At 38.8% G+C, this 23,489-nt stretch overlaps 2 protein-coding genes across 2 annotated transcripts in view; one reads left to right on the top strand and one right to left on the bottom strand.

Annotated features, from left to right (window-relative positions):
- Nucleotides 1-22,684, bottom strand: part of LOC109429326 (probable G-protein coupled receptor Mth-like 5) — a 94,207-nt gene extending 71,523 nt beyond the window's left edge. Inside the window, exon 1 of the mRNA XM_029860238.2 lies at nt 22,079-22,684. The gene's annotated coding sequence lies outside the window, so the exon portion shown is untranslated. The remainder of the gene's footprint in view (nt 1-22,078) is intronic.
- LOC109429325 (RNA helicase aquarius) overlaps nt 1-23,489 on the top strand; it is a 323,063-nt gene that overhangs the window by 85,695 nt on the left and 213,879 nt on the right. The window lies entirely within an intron of this gene.

Genomic DNA, 23,489 nt, shown 5'->3' with positions numbered 1-23,489 from the left:
CGAATTCATCAAACAAATTTTATGACAGTGTACTACTCGTACATGACTCTGGAGGTTCACCCTTCTTTGAATATTCTCAACCGCGATTTCTTCCCAGTCTTCTTCAATTCTACTATAGGTTTTCATCTGACCATGATGCAAGAAATCCGTGGAACCCCAGATCCGCTCCGATCGGAGCACATTCCAAAAATTTTTGCAAGCAAGTTTGGACACATCAGTTGCGACAGAAAGTTTATCACTGACAGGTAAAAATCAAATGATTCCACTGGATTTGGTGTATTTAATGAGCTTCATTGTTCCGCCCATAAACTTCAAAGTCCTTCCTCAGTATATGTCGCAGAATTGGCGGCTATACACTACGCATTAGAGCGAATCGCCTCTCTTCGCTCTGATCAATACTTCATTTTCACGGATAGCCTCAGTTCAATTGAGGCTACTCGCTCAATGAGGCCGGTAAAGCACTCCACGTATTTCCTAAGCGAAATACGATCATTTCTGAGTGCTCTATCGAACCAAGCATATAATATCACCTTGGTTTGGGTCTCTTCGCATTGCTCGATCCCGAAAGCGGACTCACTTGCCAAGGTGGGCGCTATGGAAGGCGATATTTATGACCGTCATATCGCCTTCGATGATTTTTTTTTTCGATTCTCCGTCAGCATGCCTTGGTCAGTTTGCAACAAAAATGGGATGCAGGAGGTTGGGCAGGTGGTTACACTCAATTCTTCCACAGGTATCGAAGACGGTGTGGTTCAAGGAGTTGGATATGGGTCGAGATTTTATCAAGATAATGTTTATTAAATCCGGAGATATAACAGCTCAAAGTTGGCTATCGGATAATTATACCCTTTTCTAGAATCTTTCTTACTTCGTGTAGAACAGCCCGATCTTTTCCAAAATTGGACCAGTGATACACAACTAGTTGATAAACTTACAGTAAAAATTTGAGAGAATATTTGATGCCCTTTTCGAAAAGTTACAGCTAGTTGAACATTTTTTGAAAAGTGATAATTTTACCTATCCCAGTTATTTTAAGTATCCCCTCCCAATTATACTTTTGTGGCAATCCTGAAGTAATTTCTTAGATTGAATAATAAAACTTAGCAATAAAGCTCTTTGTTCTGCAAATCTGAGATTAAATAGGCATAAAATATCCATAAGACTAATCTGGCCCACTCTTCAGGAGATCTTCAAGGCTGCTAGTGAAGACTGCTTTGAAACTAGTTGTATTTATGTACTTACACTGATGATTGATTATAAGAACTTCATAAAACTTTAACAAGAATAGCTTGAGGCATGTTGATCTTTTAGCTGTCTTTCTCAAAAGTGCTAATAGTGCATAATAAATGAAATCTTTTACCTAAGCATTATTCAGATGCGAACTAGTTTTGTTTCATGGATGAAATGTTAAATGAACTGTGAATTAATTTTCATCAAATTGAAATGGCTAAAGCATTAAAATTGCCTGACAGATCATTGCTGACAGGGAATCAAAATTTTCCGTGCCATACCCACTTTGTCGTTGATATGCCACCTAAAACATACGAAAATAACAAAGCGCCTCAAAAATAATATCATTCATTAATATACGAAGACATAGATTTCCTATAAAAACAAAAGTCTACGCCACTTTTTCAATTCTTTCTAAACATGGCTGCCGTTCCAAGCGAATAAAACTCATGCAGCCGCCATCAATTGGGTTTTTAAATTAAGAAATAGGGTATCAGGATGCTTCGTTGGCATAGCCCCCTCGTTCGGCCTATCTCAATGTAAACCAAAAACTCAAACAAACACGCATAATTGGATACCGGAAAAGCTATGCGCCAAACAACTGTAACATTTCGTTTCAATTTTAGCACTTTGGAGCATTAAAATTGAATGAAAATGTCACTTTGTTTAACTTTTGTAAACGCCACGATTCTTCGGCTTAGTGGGTAGTCTATACACATGATCATAAATGGCATGATTCTGGAACATTTCGAATTGACTTTTCAATAACTGAACATTTGATGCGACGGTTAAAGACGCTATTTTGGACTTGTGTATTTGTTTTCAACGAATAATAACTATTTTACAAATTGAATGTGGGCCGAATATCTTGGCCCATCAGTAAAGTGACGTCAAAAACAACGATAAAATGACGTCAACAACATTTCTTGCGTAAGAACCAGAAAGAACGAACAGGAAGAAAGATTATGTGTACGGTGACTGTAAAAATATAACACAATAATAGGGTTGCGTTGTTTTTGTTACTAGATTAAGAAAGAACTTTAGTTAAAGTGATTTATTTATAGATTTTTGAAAATTTGGCTACGAAAATGTAATTTAAAAGTAAGATTGGTGAACAAACAGAGATAATACTTCAGCAGAAATATTGAAAAAATAAGATAATAAGTGGATCTAGTGCATGGAAAGCAATAGGCCAACGTTGTATCCACTGATAGGCCAATGTTTGTAGCATAGACCAACGTTGCACACCATCGCATCGATTTTTTTTCAGCTTAATTAAGTAAATTTTTGAATATTTACGTAAGTTTAGAGTGCCTAGAGTGTGTAATAGGGTCAACATATTATTTCTAGTGCTATTAATTCATGAGTTATGGTCAAAATTGTCAAGGCGGCTTGCAAATTAGGCCAATGAATGGTACACATACCCTATATATCAATTTTTTGATTTTATACGAAAGAGCACCTTTTTCTGAGCCACTATGATTTTTTTCAGATTTTTTGAACTTTATTTTGGTACCTAAAATCAATTTCAAAGAGATTTTTTGAAATTACCTTTTGACAGCTGGGTAACTGTTTGACAGCTCCACCCAGTACAAAATGCGACGAGGGGTGATTCGACAAATCGCTCCCATACAAACTTCAAATTGATTTTTAAATAGGTTCCTGGGCACCAAAATTCATGAAAATTTGGATTTCGGCTCAGTTTTGCATGCAGATTCAGAATATGGAATTATCTCAACACCGCTAAAGAAGCCAATTGTTATTACCTTTAATCCATACCACCTCAAAACAATGATGGAACCAAGTCGCCTTGCATGAAATCTACAACATTTATTGAAGATTGATTTTACTAGTGATAATCTTAAGGCAGATTTGTTCGTCTTAAATGAAACTTATTCGTTTTATTCAAGAGTAGCAGCCTTTGACAATTGTTTGTTTACCTTTTTGGAGCTAGAAAGTTGTTTCTGTACATTTTGCGTCAGGAAGTGCCGCTTATGTTATAGTTTCGTGTAATTTAATTAGTGCATTAGTAAAATTTACTTGTATTGCACTATTTAGCACGAGCATGCGAAGAGTCACAGTAAGTACCCATTTCATTTTTGATTCAAGTTGCTGTGGCCTGTGTGAGTAACTGGCTGATGGTTGGACGACAGCAGCAAGCTACTCGCATTTTTGATTGGCTATAAAATTAATATTTCGTCGATATGACTACTTTTGAGCACCAAAACGGCTAAATTAACAGTGAGCAAAAATGTTGGAGTGTTTATATTTGCATAAGTAAGCCAATTTGTTGCATTATTTATTATTTGAAATAATAAGATAGTTCGTTGTTTTATTATTCCGCTTAGTTCTTGTTCCAGGGTAGAGGCTCTAGCTCCAGAATTAAAAGCTTTAAGAAGTTTTTAAAGGAGAACAACTCAGATGAATTGTACTTTAATAAAGAAGCATAAACTTTTAATAAAATTGGTTGATGTTATGTGTTGAAAGTAACTTCAAATACGTCTTAAAACTTATTATAAGATTAAATGCCTTAGTGAATCAAGTTGTTTTATGCGCGATTTTCATAATTAACTTGAAGAAAACTTAAAAACCGCATACGAACGGAGATTATTTTGTCTTGATAAAAACAATTATGAATGTTTCATGAATTCTTCATGCTATGATAAAGCTTCTATAAAAATAAACAAATCAAAAAGGAATTCAAATTGTTACTTGGGCTGTATGTCCAATCACTACTCTCTGGGCTCGCATTTCTATCGGTTCACAGATAGCAATCGTTGTGGCTGTGGTGCAGGCAATCAAATTTGTGCTCCCTAACCTCGACCAAACCGCGAGTTCTACGGTTACCCAAAACTAACATAGTTTATAAGTCAAAAACATGAAATTGTAAAAAGTTTTAACCGAATTCGGCTCCGGTATGCCTGTTGGCGTAGTAATTATCGTCAAAGGTATCTTACAATTGTCGACATCTATGAATAAAGCTACTATTAACAATCAAGATGATCAAATTGAACTGTTGAATCCACAGTTTAGCACAAATTTGATGAACTTTTGTATTTATGATCATAAGATTGCTAAATAACTGCTGAAGATAACACTAGTTTACAGCATTTTTGAACTCGGTAAGCTGATGATCATTTTTAGTGTAGAATCAAGCCCTGAGTTCGAAAACGTGAAGGACAAAAGTCGCCAACTCCTGGATTTTGAATATTTTTCTGAAATTTAAGGAGATCGTCTCATATATGTACTCACCAAAATCTCGACGTCTACCAATCTGATGCAAAACCTGTATTCAGACGATCGAAACGTATTATAAGTAGCTTTCTATTCATACAAAACATTGAATATTGGTTGACTGCAATGTAAGATATTTGAATTTCTGTAAAATCCATATTTTTAAAACTGTACAACTCGATTTTTAAATTTACCTCAGAAAGTGCTCTACTTAATTATTTTTGACGCAAGGTCTCGAAATCAGCATCAAATTAAGCATCAAAAATGTTGGTCGTCGATAGAAGTTCACGACTTTTGTTTTATTTTGTAAACTTGTGTAATCATTCAGGAATGCTTTTCGGATGAATGAGAATCTACGTAGCGGCGGAGTTACTTAACAGCAGCTCTTCTTCAGTGGCGTGATTTCGGGTGAAATTAATCGACGTGAGAATTTTTGTTTGCCAAAAATAATGTATTAAACATGAAATAAGATGGGAAAAATTACCATCATGTATTTGGTATTTTTCGGCAAGTTCAGGGAACAACATTGAAAAGACCCAAGTCTAGATGTTTAACGATATTTTTCGGACATACTACACAAGTTCAGACGAGATTCTGAAACTGTCAAGATAGCTTATCAGTAAGTTTACCTGAATCAATAAGAACTGAACCTTATAAGAGTTTTATAGGAGATCCCTTCAAAGAGCATCTTGCCCAATCCCAGAATTATTTTGAAAAAAAAAAACGTAGGCAAATAACTTTAGATACACTGCAAAATATTTTTGCTGGTAATCAGCAAACTTTGCTGATTTTTCGCGTGCTGATTGCATTCAGCAATACAAATTACTGAGTATTAGCAATTATTTTTCAACTTGCTGAACCATCCAGCAATTTTGACAGTTAATCAGCAAAGTTGCGCTGAAATTCAGCAAAAATGTTGCTGAAATTCAGCAATTTATTTTGCTGATTTTTTGCGTGCTGGAAGCATTTCAAAAATTTTGGTGTGTAGATAGTATGAAGACATCGACGTCCAATAGGGCTATAAGAATTCATCTCTTTATTCTGTTAAAAAAATACCTTCCTTGTCTTTTTTTATTCCTCTCGTTTTCCCCAGTCCTATAATCTACATTCTTCTTTTTGATCTCAAATAACCTAGAGAAAAAAATATAAAAAAAAAATCCTGGTGGAATAATTGGACGAATTTTTGGAACAATTTATAAATTCCTTGGATAAATTCGTGAAAAGGGCCCATATAGCCGAGGCGGTAAACGCACGGGTATTCAGCATGACCATGCTGAGGGTGACGGGTTCGATTCCCAGTCGGTCCAGGATCTTTTCGTAAAGGAAATTTCCTTGACTTCCTTGGGCATAGAGTATCTTCGTGCCTGTCACACGATATACACATGCAAAATGGTCATTGGCAGAGGAAGCTCTCAGTTAATAACTGTGGAAGTGCTCATAGAACACTAAGCTGAGAAGCAGGCTTTGTCCCAGTGAGGACGTTACGCCAAGAAGAGAGAGAAATTCGTGAAAAAAAAACATTGGAATAATTCATGAAAACGACATAGGGACGAAATGTCGTAAGACAAAACGTAGAATTCCAAAACGTCGCATTGCAATAAATGAGTTGTGGCGGGATCTTCAAAACTGATTCACAAACCACAGCACAAGCCATAAGTTTTCAACGATGGATTCCCTTGTGGTCTAGCTGGTCTGTTAGTCATTGTTTAGTCACGTCATACATAGCACGTGCCTGTATTTTAAAGCGTCGTGCCGGCCGGCAAAGCTCCACCGCACAGCGCCACACGAAGAGCCAAAAAGAAACCAAAACCGACCGTCATCATTTCTCGCTAAACACACCATTATGTGAAAGTGAAACCGCACATTTCGCGTTGTTCGGTTAGTAGCAACGTGTGCCATCAACAAACCTCGCCATCCCGCCCGTGTTGTGTTGTATATAGATTTGTTATCATTAAAAAAGAAACAAACACCCAAACGAATGAGCAAAACGATACAAAGTGACGTGACGGATGAGGTGCTGCCGGTTGGTAAGCCCAAAAGTGAAAATCACGAATCACGTACATAACCACCAACCGACGACGGCCGCTGCTAGGCATAAACCCGTTTTTATTTGGTCCGGAGCACTTGCACACGCTGACTGAACCGACACGGAACCAATTGTTTCGTGACGAAGCGTTCCGATTGTACAAATTTATCGGCTGTTTGTTTCAGTGTGTTTCAACCTGTTTTGGAATGGCTGCATCTGCTACACAAATGTCGAGGTTTGGTGGTTTGAGGGCTACTGCTTCTGATTCTTATGCAAAAGATCTTGGGTTCAACCCGTGAGCAGCCCTTTTTCTTACTTTCTATCTACTTTTTTCCTCTACCGTACATATACAAATTACGTACATTCAAAATGTTTGTAACCATCGGTAGAACTAGGAACGGGTAAAAACTCGCTTCCCTTTTAACCAACTTCTCAGCGCAGTGTCAATAAATCATATCACACCCACAAGTTATGCAACCGGGGAACTGTGCCGGTCAATCAACATATATACATTCTGTCACCTTACGCCTGGCTACCACGCACCAACGTGAACCCACTGCCACACACTCTATTCCCACAAAACACTCCGATATTCCAGCATGAACTTCGCATACTCCACATTGTTAAAGCATGTTTCCCCAAGATTATCGGGGAATCTTTTAACGCATTACATAAATCGAATGGAAACTCAAATTAAGTTTCGAGACGCAGAAGAATTGAACTTCGTGTTCTGTTCGCTCACTATCGTCAGATTGGAAACTGCTGCTGCTCCAGCATGGCAGTAGTAGCAAATTGAAACGCTTCACTGTTTCGGGTCAGAAAGGTCACGTACAATTGGAGAACTGGTGGACATCGCTGGCGCTATTAACACGACATCGCCGTCAGCATTTCGTAGAAATGTCCCAATTGATTTAATTACATAAATAAAGTGAAGCGGGGGTAGCTACAGGAACAAAACTACATAGAAGTGAACAACTATTTCCGATGCAATTAAAACATCGGAACATAAAACAGTGAACTAGTTTGCGGAATGGATGAATAGACGGACACGGAATTGATGTTGTGATGGGTTTTTATTGCAATTTGCCTATCATTGGCACAGGAACTCATTAAAAATTTGTACTTAGTTTCCGCGGTGCTCTAGAATAACTTTGCGAGTGCGGGAAGGAAAGTTTTCTGCTCAGCCATGGAAGTGCAAAAATCCAATGGAATCGCGGTATCGAACCCCCGAGGAACGCGATTGCTTGTATCTACAAATGGCGAACAAAACAACTGGGAAGGTAAAACTTGCTTGCAATCGGATAACTTGTTCCTAACTTTGCTAGTGGTTTTACTATGTGGTGATGCTTCATTTAAGTTACGATGAAGTTGCTGAAGCTCACAGGGATGTACTAGATAAAGTCCGTAAATTAGTATCATTTTTTGCTATGGGACAGTAGTTAGAAACGCAACCCTGATCAAGCAAACAATTCCTCAACTAAATTCTTCCTGTTTGATATTCTCACCCAGCTTCGCCCGTATGTCTGGCTTATCTCAATCGTGTTTACATGACAACGAAAACGGGTTGTGACTTTTCTCTTTGCCACAAATCCTCGAAAAAAAAACTTGTAGCTAGTGAGAAAAGACCCCCTCCTGACAGGAAGCGATTGAGTGCTTCCAGGCTGTTTGGAAGATTGATGTTCACACATAATACAGTGCGCAGCGGAAATTTAAAACAGAAATTTTATTTTAGTCATCCGTTGCCGGTTTAATCACAGTGGTCCCAATTTCATCCTACTCTATATTGAAGGAAAACGAAGAATCGCGACATCACTCACCAAAATGCGACTGATACCTAAAGTGCCACGCTTATGTCATTTGTGTTCCAGATCAGTTAATATTCAATCGCACTCGGTTGAACGATCACCTGAACGAGTGAGGTGATCTCACACGATCACCCATGTTGTTGTTGATCGACTCGATTCAATCAACAACTGCACTCACCAATACGCACACAATCTTGCAGCATTGCCGCAAAGATTCCCGTGAAGAACGGAACGATTCAATGTGGATTATTCATTCTTCCGTTCGGAATTAGCATACCTTGATCATCATCAGTTCAGAGAAAGATTCGCAAACAGATTGATTCACTCGTTGTCGCTGACTGTCAACGTCAACTGGTTTGCGACGCGACGACGCGTTGATCACTGACGAAGATACGAAACGCTATACGCAACGCATGGATGCGCAAACTCATTTGCAAGTATGTACACTAGTAATAAACGTTGTACTGTCATACTGATTGCAGTCTCGTTGCTGCATTGATGTGAGTTAATGACGACGCGATCATTTTCGTTGTAAGCAGAAAACGGCGCGGCGTGCGCACAAATACTGTCTGGTTTTTATGCGCATTTGTTACGAATGAGGAGAGAGATGAAGAATATATTTTATTAGCCATTGCAAGCATTGCATGTGAAAGGAGCCTAAGTGCTTTTTGTAAACAAACATGTTTTGGTCATTGTAGAGCCCATCTCGATACACCCACGTTCATCAACATACTTATCAGAAAGAGCAGTTTTCTGCCTACCTGTAAAGGCTGTTGATGTTCGTTGGTGGATGCATTTGGGCCCTACAGCGACCGAAACATGTTTGTTTACAAAAAGCACCTAGTCCCTTTTCACATGTTATGCTAGATTTGCAGTTTACGCTCCATACAGATTGTGCTACATGACAACGATGATTCTTTTTAATGCTCCTAAAACCTAAGCTGTTACGCTAGACGCATCACGAAGGAGTAGTGTATGTTGAGCGAGCCTATCTGGAGTGATCGGATAGAGCTGCTAGAGGATTTCCCGAAACAAATTGCTGGAGGTTTCTAAGAAGGAAATTGTGAACTCATTTGGGAAATTCTTTCAGGAGTTTCTTTGGGGAATTCTCTTGGAGATTCTTCCAGGAGTTATTTCTGGGGATTTCTCCAAAAGTTCCTCCTGTGGATTGCTCTAGGTGTTCCTTTTAAGATTTTTTTTCCTAGAGCTCCCAAAAGAGTTCCTCCAGAAGTTCCCTATGGAGATTTCTTCAGCAGTTCCGTCCGTGGATTTCTCCAGGAATTGCCTCTGGTGATTCTTCCAGGGTTTCCCTGTAGGGACTCTTCTAGGAGTTCCCTCCGAGGATTTCTCCAAGTATTTATTCTAGGGATACAACTTGCAAAAGTTATCCTCGGAGTTCTTCCTGGGGAGTTTCATCCACGAAATCTTGCAGCAGTTTTGGAGATTCCTCCAGAAGTACCGTCTGAGTATTTTCCCGAAGTTTTGCTTGAGGATTTCCTCTTGAGTTTCTTCTGAAAATTTCTCCGGAAATTCCATCTAGGCATACAGTATGCGGCAGGAAAAAATGCGAAAGTGTTTTTCAACTTCAAACCTCATTTTCGTCCATTTGACATTAATTAATCTATGTTTCAACGTTCCATGATCTATAATAGACTAGTTTTCTGAAAAGTTAATTAAAAAATTTCCCATTTTGGTCACTAACCTTTACAGGGCGGCGCCTGAAGATGAAGACAACCAGAATTTTCAAACCGCAGAAAATCGCACAGGTCGCTGAATTTCGCATTTGATAAAACAAAATATTTGATTTTCTCTACAATATCATCAAATATATGTACTTATTTCATCTACCATGTGAAACTACATGGCTCTGGATCAGTGTGGTCTGGTTGTTCATCGAATTTGAGCTAATTTTGTTACTGTTATAGTCATTTTGTTTAATGACCATTGGGCGCGCAGTTTATTGATATCCGCTAATTAGGCCTACATTATCACATGTTAAACATCAAATGTGTCCATTTTTATTTTTCAGTGCTAGAATATAGACATTGACTGATACACTGTCATGAAAAAATAGTCATATATATCCCATATTTAGCGTGTAATAGTGCCTTGAACTTTTCGCATTTTTTCCTGCCGCACCCTGTACCTCTAGAAGTTCCTCCTAGCGATTACTGCAGCGGTTCCCTCTGTAGGTTTCATCAGGAGTTCCCTCTGGAAATTCCGCCGGTAATTTCGTCTTTAGAGTCCAAGAATTTCATCTCAAAACTATGCTATGATTCCCTTTGCAGATTTTGGCAAGAGGTCCCTTGGGAAATTCCTCCAGGAGTTCCATTTGGGGATTTCCCATGCGTTACACCTGGATTCCCCAGAAGATCCTTTTAGGACTTTCTTCTGAGGATTCCTCTAGAAGTAACTTCTGGGAAATACTCCAGGAATTTCTTCTTGAGTTCCTTGTGAAGATATCTCCAGGAGATTCATCAGGGGTTTGGTGAGTTTTTTTAGGAGTTCTTCCTGAGGGTTCTTCTAGGATTTCCATCTACAAAATCTTCCAGAAGTTCTGGAGCTTCCTCCAAATATAACATTTGAGTATTTCCCAGGATTTTTTTAAAGGATCCCCCCCCCTGGAGTTTCTTCTGAAGATTTCTCCAGGAGTTCCATCTGGGCATTCCTCCAGAAGTTCCTTCTAGCGATTACAGCATCGGTTCCTTCTGTGGATGTCTCCAAGAGTTCCCTCTGGAGATTCCGCCAGAAATTTCGCCAAGAATGTCCTCTTGAGATTCTGCTATGCTTCGCTTCGTAGATTTTTCCAGGAATTCTCTTTTCAAACTCCTCCCTGAAAATCTTTTTGGTGATTTCCCGGTTGTTCCTTCAGGATTTCCAAAGAAATCCGTTTGAAGATCCCTTTTGTGCGTTCCACTAGAATTAACTCCAGGGAAATAATTCAGAAGTTTCTTCGAAAGTTCTATCTGGGGATTGCTCCAGGAGTACCTTCTGAGATTCCTGTTGGGTTTTACTCTAGGGAATCATCCAGGAATTCCTTTTGCAGATTACTCCAGATTATGTTTGTTCAAGGAATTCCTCCAGAAATTCCAGGGAACTCCTCTAGAAATGCATAGACGAAAGTCTAGGAATCCCTAGAGCTATTTCATGGGAACATCAAATGAGGTAATTCTGAAGTTGTCTTCAGAAAAAACTGCCTCAGGAATTTCCCCAAACATTCCTCCGTGAATTCTTTCATGAAATCAAAGAAATTCAAGACTTCCTCTGGTACATCTTCTATACATCTTCTATAGAATTCCTCCAAATTTTTTGTATGGAGTTTTTTTTACGCGGCCGCGTAAATGAAAACCGCGTAAAAAAAGACGTGACTGTACTTAAAAAAATCATGCGCTGATTTATCAGAGAATTTGCCAAAATTTTCTCCAAGAATTTTTAAGAATTAAGAATCCTGAAGAAAATTTTGCAAAGATTTTTCTAAATATTCTTTCAAACATACTCTAAAAAAGGAATTTCTTCAAAAATTTAATCAGAAATTCTTTCTAAATTCTTCCTGAATTCTTTAACGATTTTTTTAACATTTTTCCGGAGATTCCTCCCACATTTTCTCCGATCTTCTCGCAAGGGTATTTCCGGAAATACTTCCAATGATCTCTAAAAGAATGATTCCAATGATTTCTCCAGATTTCTTACTAGGATTTTTTTTTTCAAAGATTTTTCTATGAACTCTTTTCAGATCTACTTCAAGAATTTTTCCAATTACTTCTCCGGAAATTCTTCAAAAGGATGTCCCCAAAAATTCTTTTTCAAGATTTTTTTTCCAGATATTCTTAAAAGGATCCCGTCCAAGGATATCTGTGAAATTTCTTTTGGAGATTTTTTTACATTCTTCGAAGGATTTCTGCGAAATTTCTTCCAGGGTTTTCTGCAGAAGATACCGTAAAAATTCGTGCTAAAAATTACTAGAAGTGTCCTCGACTTAGCTGCTGGAGGGATCTTCGGAAGTATGCCTGTAGAGTTGCTTAAAAGACTTCTTCTAGGAATCCTTTAACCCTTCAAACGTCTGAAGACGTCCTCTAAAAGTATCTTCTGGAAGATCTCACGAAGAATTTTTTGGAGAATTCTTGAGGGAACACTTGGAAAAAAAACCATTAAGGACAAACGTCTTTAAATCCCGCTTGAACAGTGCATCAGAACTTTAGACGCACAAATCTCAAGAAGCAATCTTCAAACAAAAGTACATTTTATTATTCTGTTCTTGCTCATTTGTAATAAGCTTTAAATAAGAAGATCAGGTGCGCTGGTTTTATTTACGAAGAGATTTGTACCCTCGAAATCGTGAGTAGGTGCCAAAGTCGGTCATTGTGGCGGCCATTTTGGGATTCTAACAAGTCTGCCATTAAAAGAAGCAATTGGAGCAACGCAATTCATTCAAAAAATTTCTGGATAAATCCTTGTTATGGTTCTTGGAGAAATTCTTAAAGGAATTCTTGGAAGATTTTCAGTCGAATACTGATAAAACGCCCGGATCAGGATATCCAGATGTTTTTTTTTTGGAATAATTTTCGAAAATGCTGCAGGAGAAACTGTCTACGAATTTCTGGAAGAATCTTAGCTATAATACTTGAAGTAAGAATTCTTTGAAGACTATCTGGGAGATTTTTTGGAGGAAAAATACCTGGATTAATAATTTAAGCTTCCGTAGCTCCTGGAGAAATCCATGGAAAAATTCCTGGAGAAGGGCTTAAACATTCCTTAGAAATTTTTTTGAAGAAGTTTTCGATAATTTTTAGATAAATCCTGTGTTTTCTATCAAGACAAGACCGTACCCAAGGGAGGGGTTTTGGGGTAACCCTTTACCTCCGATATTCCATACACTAGGCGCCCTCCGTCCTTTGTCAACAGGAGGAAAAAACCCTCCCTTGCCTTTTCTGTGCACAGGCCTGTGCCAAGACTACAAAAGAAATCCTTACGAATGTTTCCAGGATATCCTTAAAAAATCCTGAAATAGTTTTTCGAAGCCCAAAAAAAACGGTTTCTTGGAGGAAAAGTCTTGAAGATATCCTAGAATGGATTCAAGGATACCAACATACCTTCTTGGAATGATTCCTGGGGAAATATTTACATGAATTCTTAGATGAATCTTTGAATGAAACCCTAGAAGAATACCTATAGAAATTCTTGGGGGGATTTCTGGAGGAAATTCTTAAATAATCATTTTCGCAATCCTTGGAAAAACTGTTATTACGAAAAGTCGAAAAGGATTCTCATGAGAAGTTATGCAGTAAATTCTAAGAATTGAGGGAGTTCTTGAAAAATTATTTACACGTGATTGAGGAAATATTTAGATCCGTTGGAGAAATCCCCGGAAAAATACTGGATGTATCTTTACAGAAATTGGTTGGGCAAATTCAAGAAAGAATCTGCGGAAAATTTCCTGGGAGAATCTTTAGAAAATTTTCTTAAGAAATATCAGAAAGGATTGTGCAAAATCCTGAAGAAATCCATGGAGGAGGCATTGGAGAAATCCCTAGAGCAACTCCTGAAGAACTTGTTCTGCAAGGTGTTTATCATTGGTGAGTTTCAGAAAACAAAATCAAATAAAAATGTATGGAGTAAATCTTATGAGAATATCCTGGAGGAACGCTTAAAGCAGGCCTGCCCAACCTTTTTCGGCCACGGGCCACTGGTGAAACTCCATACCAGTCGACGGGCCAGAAATAAAAATTCGATAATGATACATTTTTTTTATCTTTTCTGAGCATTGCAAGATAATACGAAAAAACTTTCATAATTTTTAAGATGACAATGACACTTTTTTCAGTTTAATGTTTCTAATGAAATTTTTACGCTTTTTTGAAAATTCTTACAGAATATTGGAGCTTGAAACAGTATTTAGGAAGTTTCAATGAAATGTTTCTATGTAGTACCAGACAGAGCTATTGATTGGCATGAATATACATTCTCTGAAAACTTCAAAAAATTATGATTTAATTTTTCATGTTTTTTTCTAAATTACTCGAAGTTGATGACGTAATGTTTTTATTTTGTTTTACAATCTTATCAAGAGAATTTTCACAAACTTTCGGGACCCATACTTTACTTCCCTTCCGAAGGAAGAACTCACATTTTGCGAGTTTGTCGGGAGTGGGATTCGATCCCAGGTCCTCGGCGTGATAGTCTAGTGTTCTAACCATCACACCAGGTCCGCTCCACAAACACATTACATTAATTTTATTGTTGAGAATCTTTTACTTTGAATTTGTAGGAAATTCAAACCAAATGCTTGCATTTTTAAACCTTTTATAAAATTTTCAATATACCTACACTCTAAAAATATCATTTCAGTTTTTAGAATTATTAAAATACATTTCTATTGAAAAAGGAAGTTATTGAGAATTATTATTTATCGGGCTAAATTCTATTATTTTTCTCCAATCGTGCCGCGGGCCGCACAAAATGTCCTCGCGGGCCGGATCCGGCCCGCGGGCCGTACGTTGGGCAGTCCTGGCTTAAAGGGATATCCTAGATAATGAAGGAATTCCTGGAGCAGTTCTTTCTTCTCATGGAAACTTCTACAAGAATTTCTGGAAGAACTCTTAGAAAAATATTTTGAGAAACCCTTTCGAAAATTCCTAAAGAAACTCCAGCATAAATACTGAGGAACTCCTTAAAAGAATTCCTGAGGAGGCCCTCGAAAACCTTCCGAAGAAATTACTGTATAGATTGCCAGACGAACATCGGGATAAAAAAACTGGTAGAATTTTTGGAATAACATCAGTGGTGCCATATAGGTGAGTTCGTTCCGTTTTGCCCTTGGGGTGAAAACCTGTGCCCCTTCCTGGAAAACTAGGACCAAGGAGTGACATAAACTTTCTTGGCAACGTCACTCCCACTGTTAATATTTACAATATATGCTACGATATGGAACGGTTGGTATGAGATGTCTCCGTTCTCTGATTTCAATTGAGAACCAAATGAAGCATTGATGTCTACAAGATGCTTGTAATCGCCGCTGTGCTGCATTCATTAATAATGACAAATAAAAATTATGGAAGTAGTCGATTCTATAATTTTTCATGATGTTTTCAATCATTGAAATTCAATGATTGGCTATGTATGTGTAACCTAGACTAGACTAGACTATAACAACTGGGAACATTTCCCAGAAGACCTTCTTGAAGATATTCTATTGCAATTACAACTAAGAACTCCCGGAACAAGGCTCTGGAAAATTATTAGAATTGCTGCAAGAATTATCAGAACCACTTCTTACCTAATGATTAACTTCTAGAAGAATTCTTAATTTTTTAAGGAAATTTTGAAATATCTTCCGGTAGAACAGCTGGAAGAATTCTTGGAGCAAGAATCGGAATCGGATCGGACGAATTCCCACACGGAAAATCCAAACTACCTAATATTTGGGTCGATTTTACTCAAAATTATCGAATATATCGAATAAACTCGTTACCCAAAATTAGTTTGTTTTCCCTCTCTGGCTCACCAATGTTTCCAAAAACAAACAAAGATGCATCTACGCAAAGGTGGTCCTTGACCCCAATAAGCCAAATTTGGGTAAATGTCGGTTTACTCAAAATTGAGTTGAATGAGGGAATCTAAGGTTGAATTTATCTACTCTTGAGTATATTTTTTAGCTGGGGGTAAAGGCAATCTACCTAGCGTGAGTTTAATCGATTTACTCAAATTTTGGCGAACTATGGAATTGCGTCAAAAGAACTTAATTTTGGGTAGTTTGGCGGTTCCGTGCACAGAAACTCCTGGAAGAGTAACTTCTTGAAAAATTTCCCAATGAATTTCTGGAAGAACTCTAGAATGTATTTCTTTAAAAACTCACGAAGGAACTCCTGGCAGAAATCTCGGTGGAAATTCTCCAGAACAACTTTTGGAATATTTGCAGACGCTTTATTAAAAGAATTCACCAAAAGCTTTTGAAAAAAAAAACTTGAGAAACTTCTCGGAAAATTCTCCATTTCTCAAAGAAATTACGGGAAAAAAATATAGAAAACCTTTTAGGATCTCCAATAATTTCGATCTCTTTAGGTTCTCTTGAGAATTTCAAAAAGAACTAATAGAAGGACTCTCACAACTTTCTTGAAAGAAGCAATTTTTGGGAAACTTCTATAAGAAGCCTCACAGAAAGAAACTTTTGTATGAATTCTCCTTAGAATATCCGGAAAAAATCTCGGGGGAACTTTTGGAAAAAATTACTTAAGAATTTCTGGAAAAACCGTCGGAGGATTTCCACAAAAAAAATCTCAAAGAAATTTCCGTGAAAAGCTTCTAGAAAAATTTTCGCATACACATTTGAATAAATTATGTATTCTGGAAGAAACATTTGGAAAAAAAACATATTAGAGTAGAAATTACCGAGGAATTTCGTTTGAAAATCCCAGAAATAGCTTCTGTGAGAATTTGGATAAACTCCTGGGTAAACTCTTGGAGTTATTTTCAGAGAAAATTTTAAAAGAAATTTTTTTGGAATATTTTTTGAAAAGAAGAACTTTTTAAAGGTCTTAAAGAATTTTAGGCAGAAATCCATGAGGTTCATCTAGATCAATTTTTTGATGAATGCTATTTTTTAGAAACACCTGGAATAATTTTCGAAGGACAGCTACTGGAATATTTCCAGAACTACTTCTTTAAACACATCTGGAAGATCTGTGAGGATTTTTTTTCTCTCGGGTGAATTCCCTATAATAAAAACTATCGCTGAAACATTTAGAAGAATTCCTGAGGAACGTTTTGGGCCTGTCCCATAAATTTCATACGTGACTCTGGGTGGGTGTTGGTTGGCAGGAGGTCTAGCTAAAGTCCACTGTCTTTCTTCACTGATGAGAACATAATAACATAAAAGAATCATAACTTTTTTGCTTTCATAGCAGTTCGACAGACAAGAATTACAAAAATCCTAAATAAACAGTCCTCGTATTTAGTTTCCTGCTCCATTTGAATACGTATTAGTTAATGGAACCTGTCTAATCTGCTAGTGGTTTCTCCTCAGCATTCATTCTGCATTCTGTTCGTCCTCCGCACCATGACTGACTGTTAGCTGCTTTGCCACAAAATCCACCTGAAAGCATTCCAACATTCACGAAAAATAATCCCCCTCGCTCGCAAGCACTTGTACTGCCATCAGAACGCTAATCCATTTCCCATCCCATTACACGACGACAACAAGTCAGCTTGTCTTACACGCGGGCAGATTTAAACATAAATGGAACATTGCTGAGCAGTGCCCTATATTGCGCCCCCGTGGATCGAGTGGCGAGGAGACACCCGGGTGGCTACTGGAATCATAACACGACAGTGGTGGCACAGTCGGTGGTGGGACACTGGGACATATGTGATTAACGATACATATCTCGCTTAACTTTTCGGAAGGACCTATCTCATTATGTTTACAGTATCTTTTGCTGATAACTAAGCCGATAAGGCGAATACCATCGAAAGAAAACGGAAGAGCAGAGTATCTCTCAACTTTAGATAGGTCGTTTTGAAAAGTTGAACCTGATATATTCATTCCAGCAGTGCAAAAACGGCAAATCCGCTGTTGCAGGCCGTCGTTTTTCATCACATACCACACCACACACAACCACGACGATCAACCAACGAATCGACATCTGACTGGAGAAGTCTGTTCCACCGTTTTGAGACCCGCAACACCACGAAACACCACACCACAACCACACTACACTGTATAGGCGGGTTTCCGCTTTTTCTTTGCTGGTTGGAGTGCTTCACTGCTTGGTGGTGGCAGACGGCTCTCTTCGTTTTTTATTGGTATGATTATTGCTTGGGTTATTATTTTTTCTGTGTCCATTGTTGTTGTGTGTCGTCTCCTTTTTCCAAAAACTGTAGTCAGTGAAGCCACCGCACCGCTGCTAATCGGGTTTCATTCGTTAGCACACTTTAATTCCTTTAAGGCTTAAGCTTCTTTTTGGTACACTCATTTTTTGACCGCTGGCTGCTCCGGTTTGCATACACACCACGTTCGTATTCCGCTTCCATGCTGTTTGGCATTATTTGTTGATGTAAACATTCGGCTTCGATAATTTCGGTGTTTACTTCCAACTTCACACAACCACTTGCACGTTTGGAAAATGCCACAGCAGCAACACACAATTGGCATAACTCTAAACTACCTGAGCATTAGGGTGCGGCCTATGTTTCAAAATATCTCTCAACTGAAAATTCGTGTTTTTTCCTGGATTCAAATCATATATGGTCTTTACGCCTCCTTACCAATTCCGTATCAATTACTAGTTTATAAATTGGTTTCCATATCATGTAAAAAATATTCTAAAAGAACTACAGTTTCCTTAAAATTACAAGATTGAATAATTGTTTTCGTCAAAATTATGTTTCCGTCTAGTCCACGTCTATTTTGGACATAACCTGCATTCAATTCCCGGCATACCTTCTACGTGAAACTATGGTACATAGGATGGTCAAAAATTGTGATTTGTCCGTAGGTGTTTATTCGGAATGTCGGTTAAATTCTTCGCAATCCAAATTAAATCATGTATTCAAAGTACGAAATCACATATTGTTTCTTCCATCTGGTGAGGCATTGGCAAAAGTAAGTCGAAATATTGGTAATGATTGGCTATTTTCCGTCTGATGTGATGGAATTAGCGCATATGACGCTATTTGAGAAAGGGCAGATTTATCCTTGCCCTTTCTCAGGTTTTTTTTTTCGGGGTTCATTAAGAGTTTCCTTTGGGATTTCTACAAGCGTTATTGTTACTATTTCTTCTGGAGTTCTTCCCGCGATTTCATTCTGTTATTTTTTTCAGGCTTTCCTTCGTAGTTGTTCTCAAGACTTTTTGCTGTGATCGTGCTTCATAGATTTTTTTTTCCCAAGATTACTTCCAGTAATTTATTCTGAATCCCCACCTAAAATAGCCGCGGGATCCATTTTGGGATTTCCGTTATTAAAACTTTGGGAGTTCTTGTCCGGATTTTCCACGAGTTTTTCTCGGAATACACTGGAACCTCTTGATTGAAATCTAAATAGGGCGGAATAAGAGAGAATTTTGTGCATTCAATTCAGTCAGTTTTCGAGAAAAACGATTTTGCCGTTGTTTGTGTGAGATAGCTCCAATGGGGTTTTCTGGGATTTCAAGCGATCCAGGAGCGAGGGGGTATCAGGGATGTTTCGGGGGCTTCAGGGGAGAAAGCCTAAATTAAAATTTCTGGAAGTTTTAGGTACGCTTAAAAGGTATTCCAGGCAGATTCCAGGGGTTTCCAATTTGTTTCATAAAGTTTGAAGCCCCTACAGAGGCTTTTTTAGATGTTTAAGGGGCATTTCAGAGCGATTCAAGGGTCTCCAGGACCTTACATGAAATCCCCTAAAACGCTAAAACACCCCTGAAACTCTCTAAATCCACCTGCGATTACCGGAACCACGTGAACCCATCTGAGGTTTTCTAGAACGCCCCTGAGACTACGTGAAACCCCCTGAAATCTCCTGAGACTACCTTAAACGCCCTTGAAACCCACTGAAATGCTTTGAACCCTCCATTAACCTCCTCAAATCCTCTGGAGCTCCTTAAATCGTTCCTGAGACCCTCTGAAATCCCCTTGAGTCATCTAAAATGCCCTGATATGGCCTTGAGACTCCCTGAGCCAAATGACATTCCCTGAAACTCCCTGAAATCCCAAAAAAACTGAAATCCCTAAGAAATCCCCCTGAATCCTCCTGAGGCCAAGCCTGAGACCACCTAAAACGCACCTGATATCCCCTCAAACTCTCATTAGACTTCTCCCAGGGCGTACGCTCTGAGAAACATTGAAACAACCCCTGAAATGTCTCTGAAAACCCCTGCATCGCCCTTGGGATCTCAACTTTAAACGCCTCTGCAACCGCCCTGCAATTTACCTGAGAACCTCTGAAATTTCCCTGATATCATTTGCGATATCTGATCACTCCAGGAACTCCCTGATCCCTGAGCTCTATAACCACTGACCTACCCTCCGTTCCCAAACCCCTTGGAACTCCACGAAATGCCTAGGGAATCTCACGAGGAACTCCGAGATGAACTACTGGAGATATAACGAGTAAAGCTTCGGAATAAATTCCGTGAAAAAGTGGTACATCTCAGAAAATTTAAGGCAGTATGCATGGAAGGAAATATAAGGGAACTCCAAGAACTCTGGAAACCTTTGAGATAAATTTCCGAAGGTACTACGGGAAAAACCTGTCGAGAAGCTCCAAGATCATTTGAAAAAATCTATGAGAGAAATCCCTGGCACAAGTGTACTTCTTCTTCTTTACGGTTCTACGTCCCCACTGGAACTTGGCCTGCCTAGCTTCAACTCAGTGTTCTTTGAGCACTTCCACAGTTATTAACTGAAGGGTTTTCTTTATCTTTTCGTTAGGGACGAGGAATCCAGGATGCAATTTTGGTTGAAATCCTCATAGAAATTTCGGAACAAATTGTGCATAGATTTCCAAGCACAAGTTTAAGTTGCAAGAAATGGAGAAAAACAACAACACGGTTACCCAAAGTTTTGCTCAAACAACATCAAATTAGGCAAACAATCATAATACATACCCAGACCCACTCACTAGGCTGCTGCATATTTTTCAAAAGTTGTTGAAACCTGGAATTCGGAAGCTCTTTTGGATTCAAATGACTTATGAAGAGAAATGGCCGAGTTTGAGCTAAAAATATTGAGATTTAGAGGTGGCGCAATCGCCTCAAAGTTGGATTTTCGAGTAATAAAAATGTGTTTTCAAGTGCCATAACTTTTTCAATTTTCAACCGATTTTCAATCTTTTTTTATGAATCTCTCACAAATTAAATTTTGAATAAACTTGTAGAACATATTTTTTTTTTCAAAGTCACGAAAAATATGAGTTTTTGAAGAAAAAATATCTGCAAAAGCATGCTAAAAGATTTGAAATTGGTCAAGCGGTTAAAAAGGTATCGGGCCCTAAAGTATTTTTTTTTTGTAAAAAGAAGAAAAAAATAAATTAAATCTTTAAAAACTCATATTTGGCGTGACTGAGAAATTTCATGTTCTACAAGTTTATTCAAAATATAATTTGTGAGAGATTCATAGAAAAGGATTGAAAATCGGTTGAGAATTGAAAAGGTTATGGTACTTGAAGTGAAAACATCTTTTTATTACTCAAAAATCCTACTTTGAGGCGATTGCGCCACCTCTAAATCTTAGTATTTTTGACTCAAACTCGGACGTTTCTCTTTTTATGTAATTTGAATCCAAAAGAGCTTAAGAATTGCAGGTTTCAACAACTATTGAAAAATAAGCCGCAGTTCAATACCCACGCTTTTAGCATTCAATGCAGAAACGGAGAATTTACCTTTTCACCATACAAAAGTTAGCTCATTATTTCAAATCTAGTACTTCACTGATTGCGTCGGAATAACATTCTATTATTTGGACGATACCATGAATTGTCTTTGTAGTTTCACCGCCTCACAACACCTTTTCAAAACAAACACGAATTTTCGGTTTCAGCAAATTTCGAAGAATAGGCCGCACCCTACTGAGCTCGGAGCTTGGATACATCAGCAACGTAATCGAACGGGGAATTCCACTATCTATATGCAGCACCACATCACCTTCATCAGCATCGTTAGTTCTCTTCTCGCAATAAAATTCCAATTCAGCCCACAACAGCGGTAAACATAGCAGCACACGATTAATCCATCGTAATTCGGATATTAAACATCCTCTTCGCCCACACTCTCCTCCCCTATTACCCCTTCCGCCACATGATTGGAACGATTCTCACCCGAAAACTAAACCACAGGCACTGGTATTCCGTTATTACTGCATCTATCTATCTATCGATGCACATGGACATAGGATGCATCACTCGTTCAAGACACGCAGTTTAATCACAACACAGGCTGAGGCTACTCAGTATCCACCACCGACGACGACGATGACGACGTTGATGGTGACCACATCCAAACGGGATGCTTCCTGCCCTGTCGTCGTCACATGCAGGCAGCTGATATAGGTACGACCTGACGAGACCACATCGACCGCAACCGTCCAGACCGTGCAGCGTCCAATCACGCAATTCGTTCACGTAACCGTCACGATAAACATACAAAACGCCAGCCCGTTTTTCGCTGTTTCCAGACAATGATCAAAGCGATGCGATGTGCCACGAAACGAAACTACAGCAGCGGGATCAAACAAAAAAAAATGAACGCCAGCCGGTTAAACCAACAACGTTGCAAACGTTCGCCGCGACCAACCGATCAAAACTGAATTCCACACTCCGTCGTTGCCGTGTCCGTGTGTCCCACACGCCACACAGTCGGTACTCTCTGTGAGACGCGACGACGGTAGGTACGGTAGATCTATCCATCCATCCGTTTTGGCCGGTTGTTCATGTACACTACCCGTCGTAAGACTTTTGATAATCGTGCATCGTACAAAGATCTCGACATCTGTAAAGTAGAATCTCTCGATCCTCACATCTTCGTTGATCATTAGAATTTTAAGTTGTCCTAGCTGCAACACTTTTCATGTGAATTCATTCTTATGACAAGTAGTGTACGTATACGTACACACAACTTCGGTGGTGCACACCTTTCCGACAAATCTTCCCCGCATTTGTCCGCATCCCTGCATCGCCACACAAATCCAAATATGTTGATGGGTGAATACTGGTACTTCTCAACGGTTAACGAACCGTTCGGGCGTCTAACGTGCCGCGGCTCGCATAACGAATGTGCGACGGAATACGGAGACGGGGAGTGCCCGTTCATGCCCAACCAAGCCTGGCTGGGTTGCTAGCTGCTACTAGGCTCGGCTGGGGTGAGTATGTAGTAGTTTGGATTTATGGAGTTTCAACGAACCGGTCCAGGCTCGCTGGGAACTCGCCGTTGTTGCTACGTGCGCGTTGCGCTGATCATTATTTAATTGTGTGGTGTACGATCGGCACCGCGTTTGAGAGCCCTGATTGTAGGGGTGATCATTATTTGATAGGGTCTGGCTTATCAATATTATGGCTTAAGTGAAGTAATCAATCATTTTAAATATCAGGCCAAACATTTCAATAGGTCCTATCTGCATTTGAGAGGCTCTCTTTGTTAACTTTCTCTTTCAATTATTGCAGTGTAATAGTACACTTTTCAACTATTTTTGCAGTACAAATCAAAAGACGATTGTTTTGTCCATCGTTCAAT

The sequence above is a fragment of the Aedes albopictus genome, chromosome 1, assembly GCF_035046485.1.
Source record: "Aedes albopictus strain Foshan chromosome 1, AalbF5, whole genome shotgun sequence".
Classification (NCBI taxonomy): Eukaryota; Metazoa; Arthropoda; class Insecta; order Diptera; family Culicidae; genus Aedes; species Aedes albopictus.
Note: the sequence above shows the minus strand (reverse complement) of the source record. Positions and strands in the feature narration are given on the sequence as shown.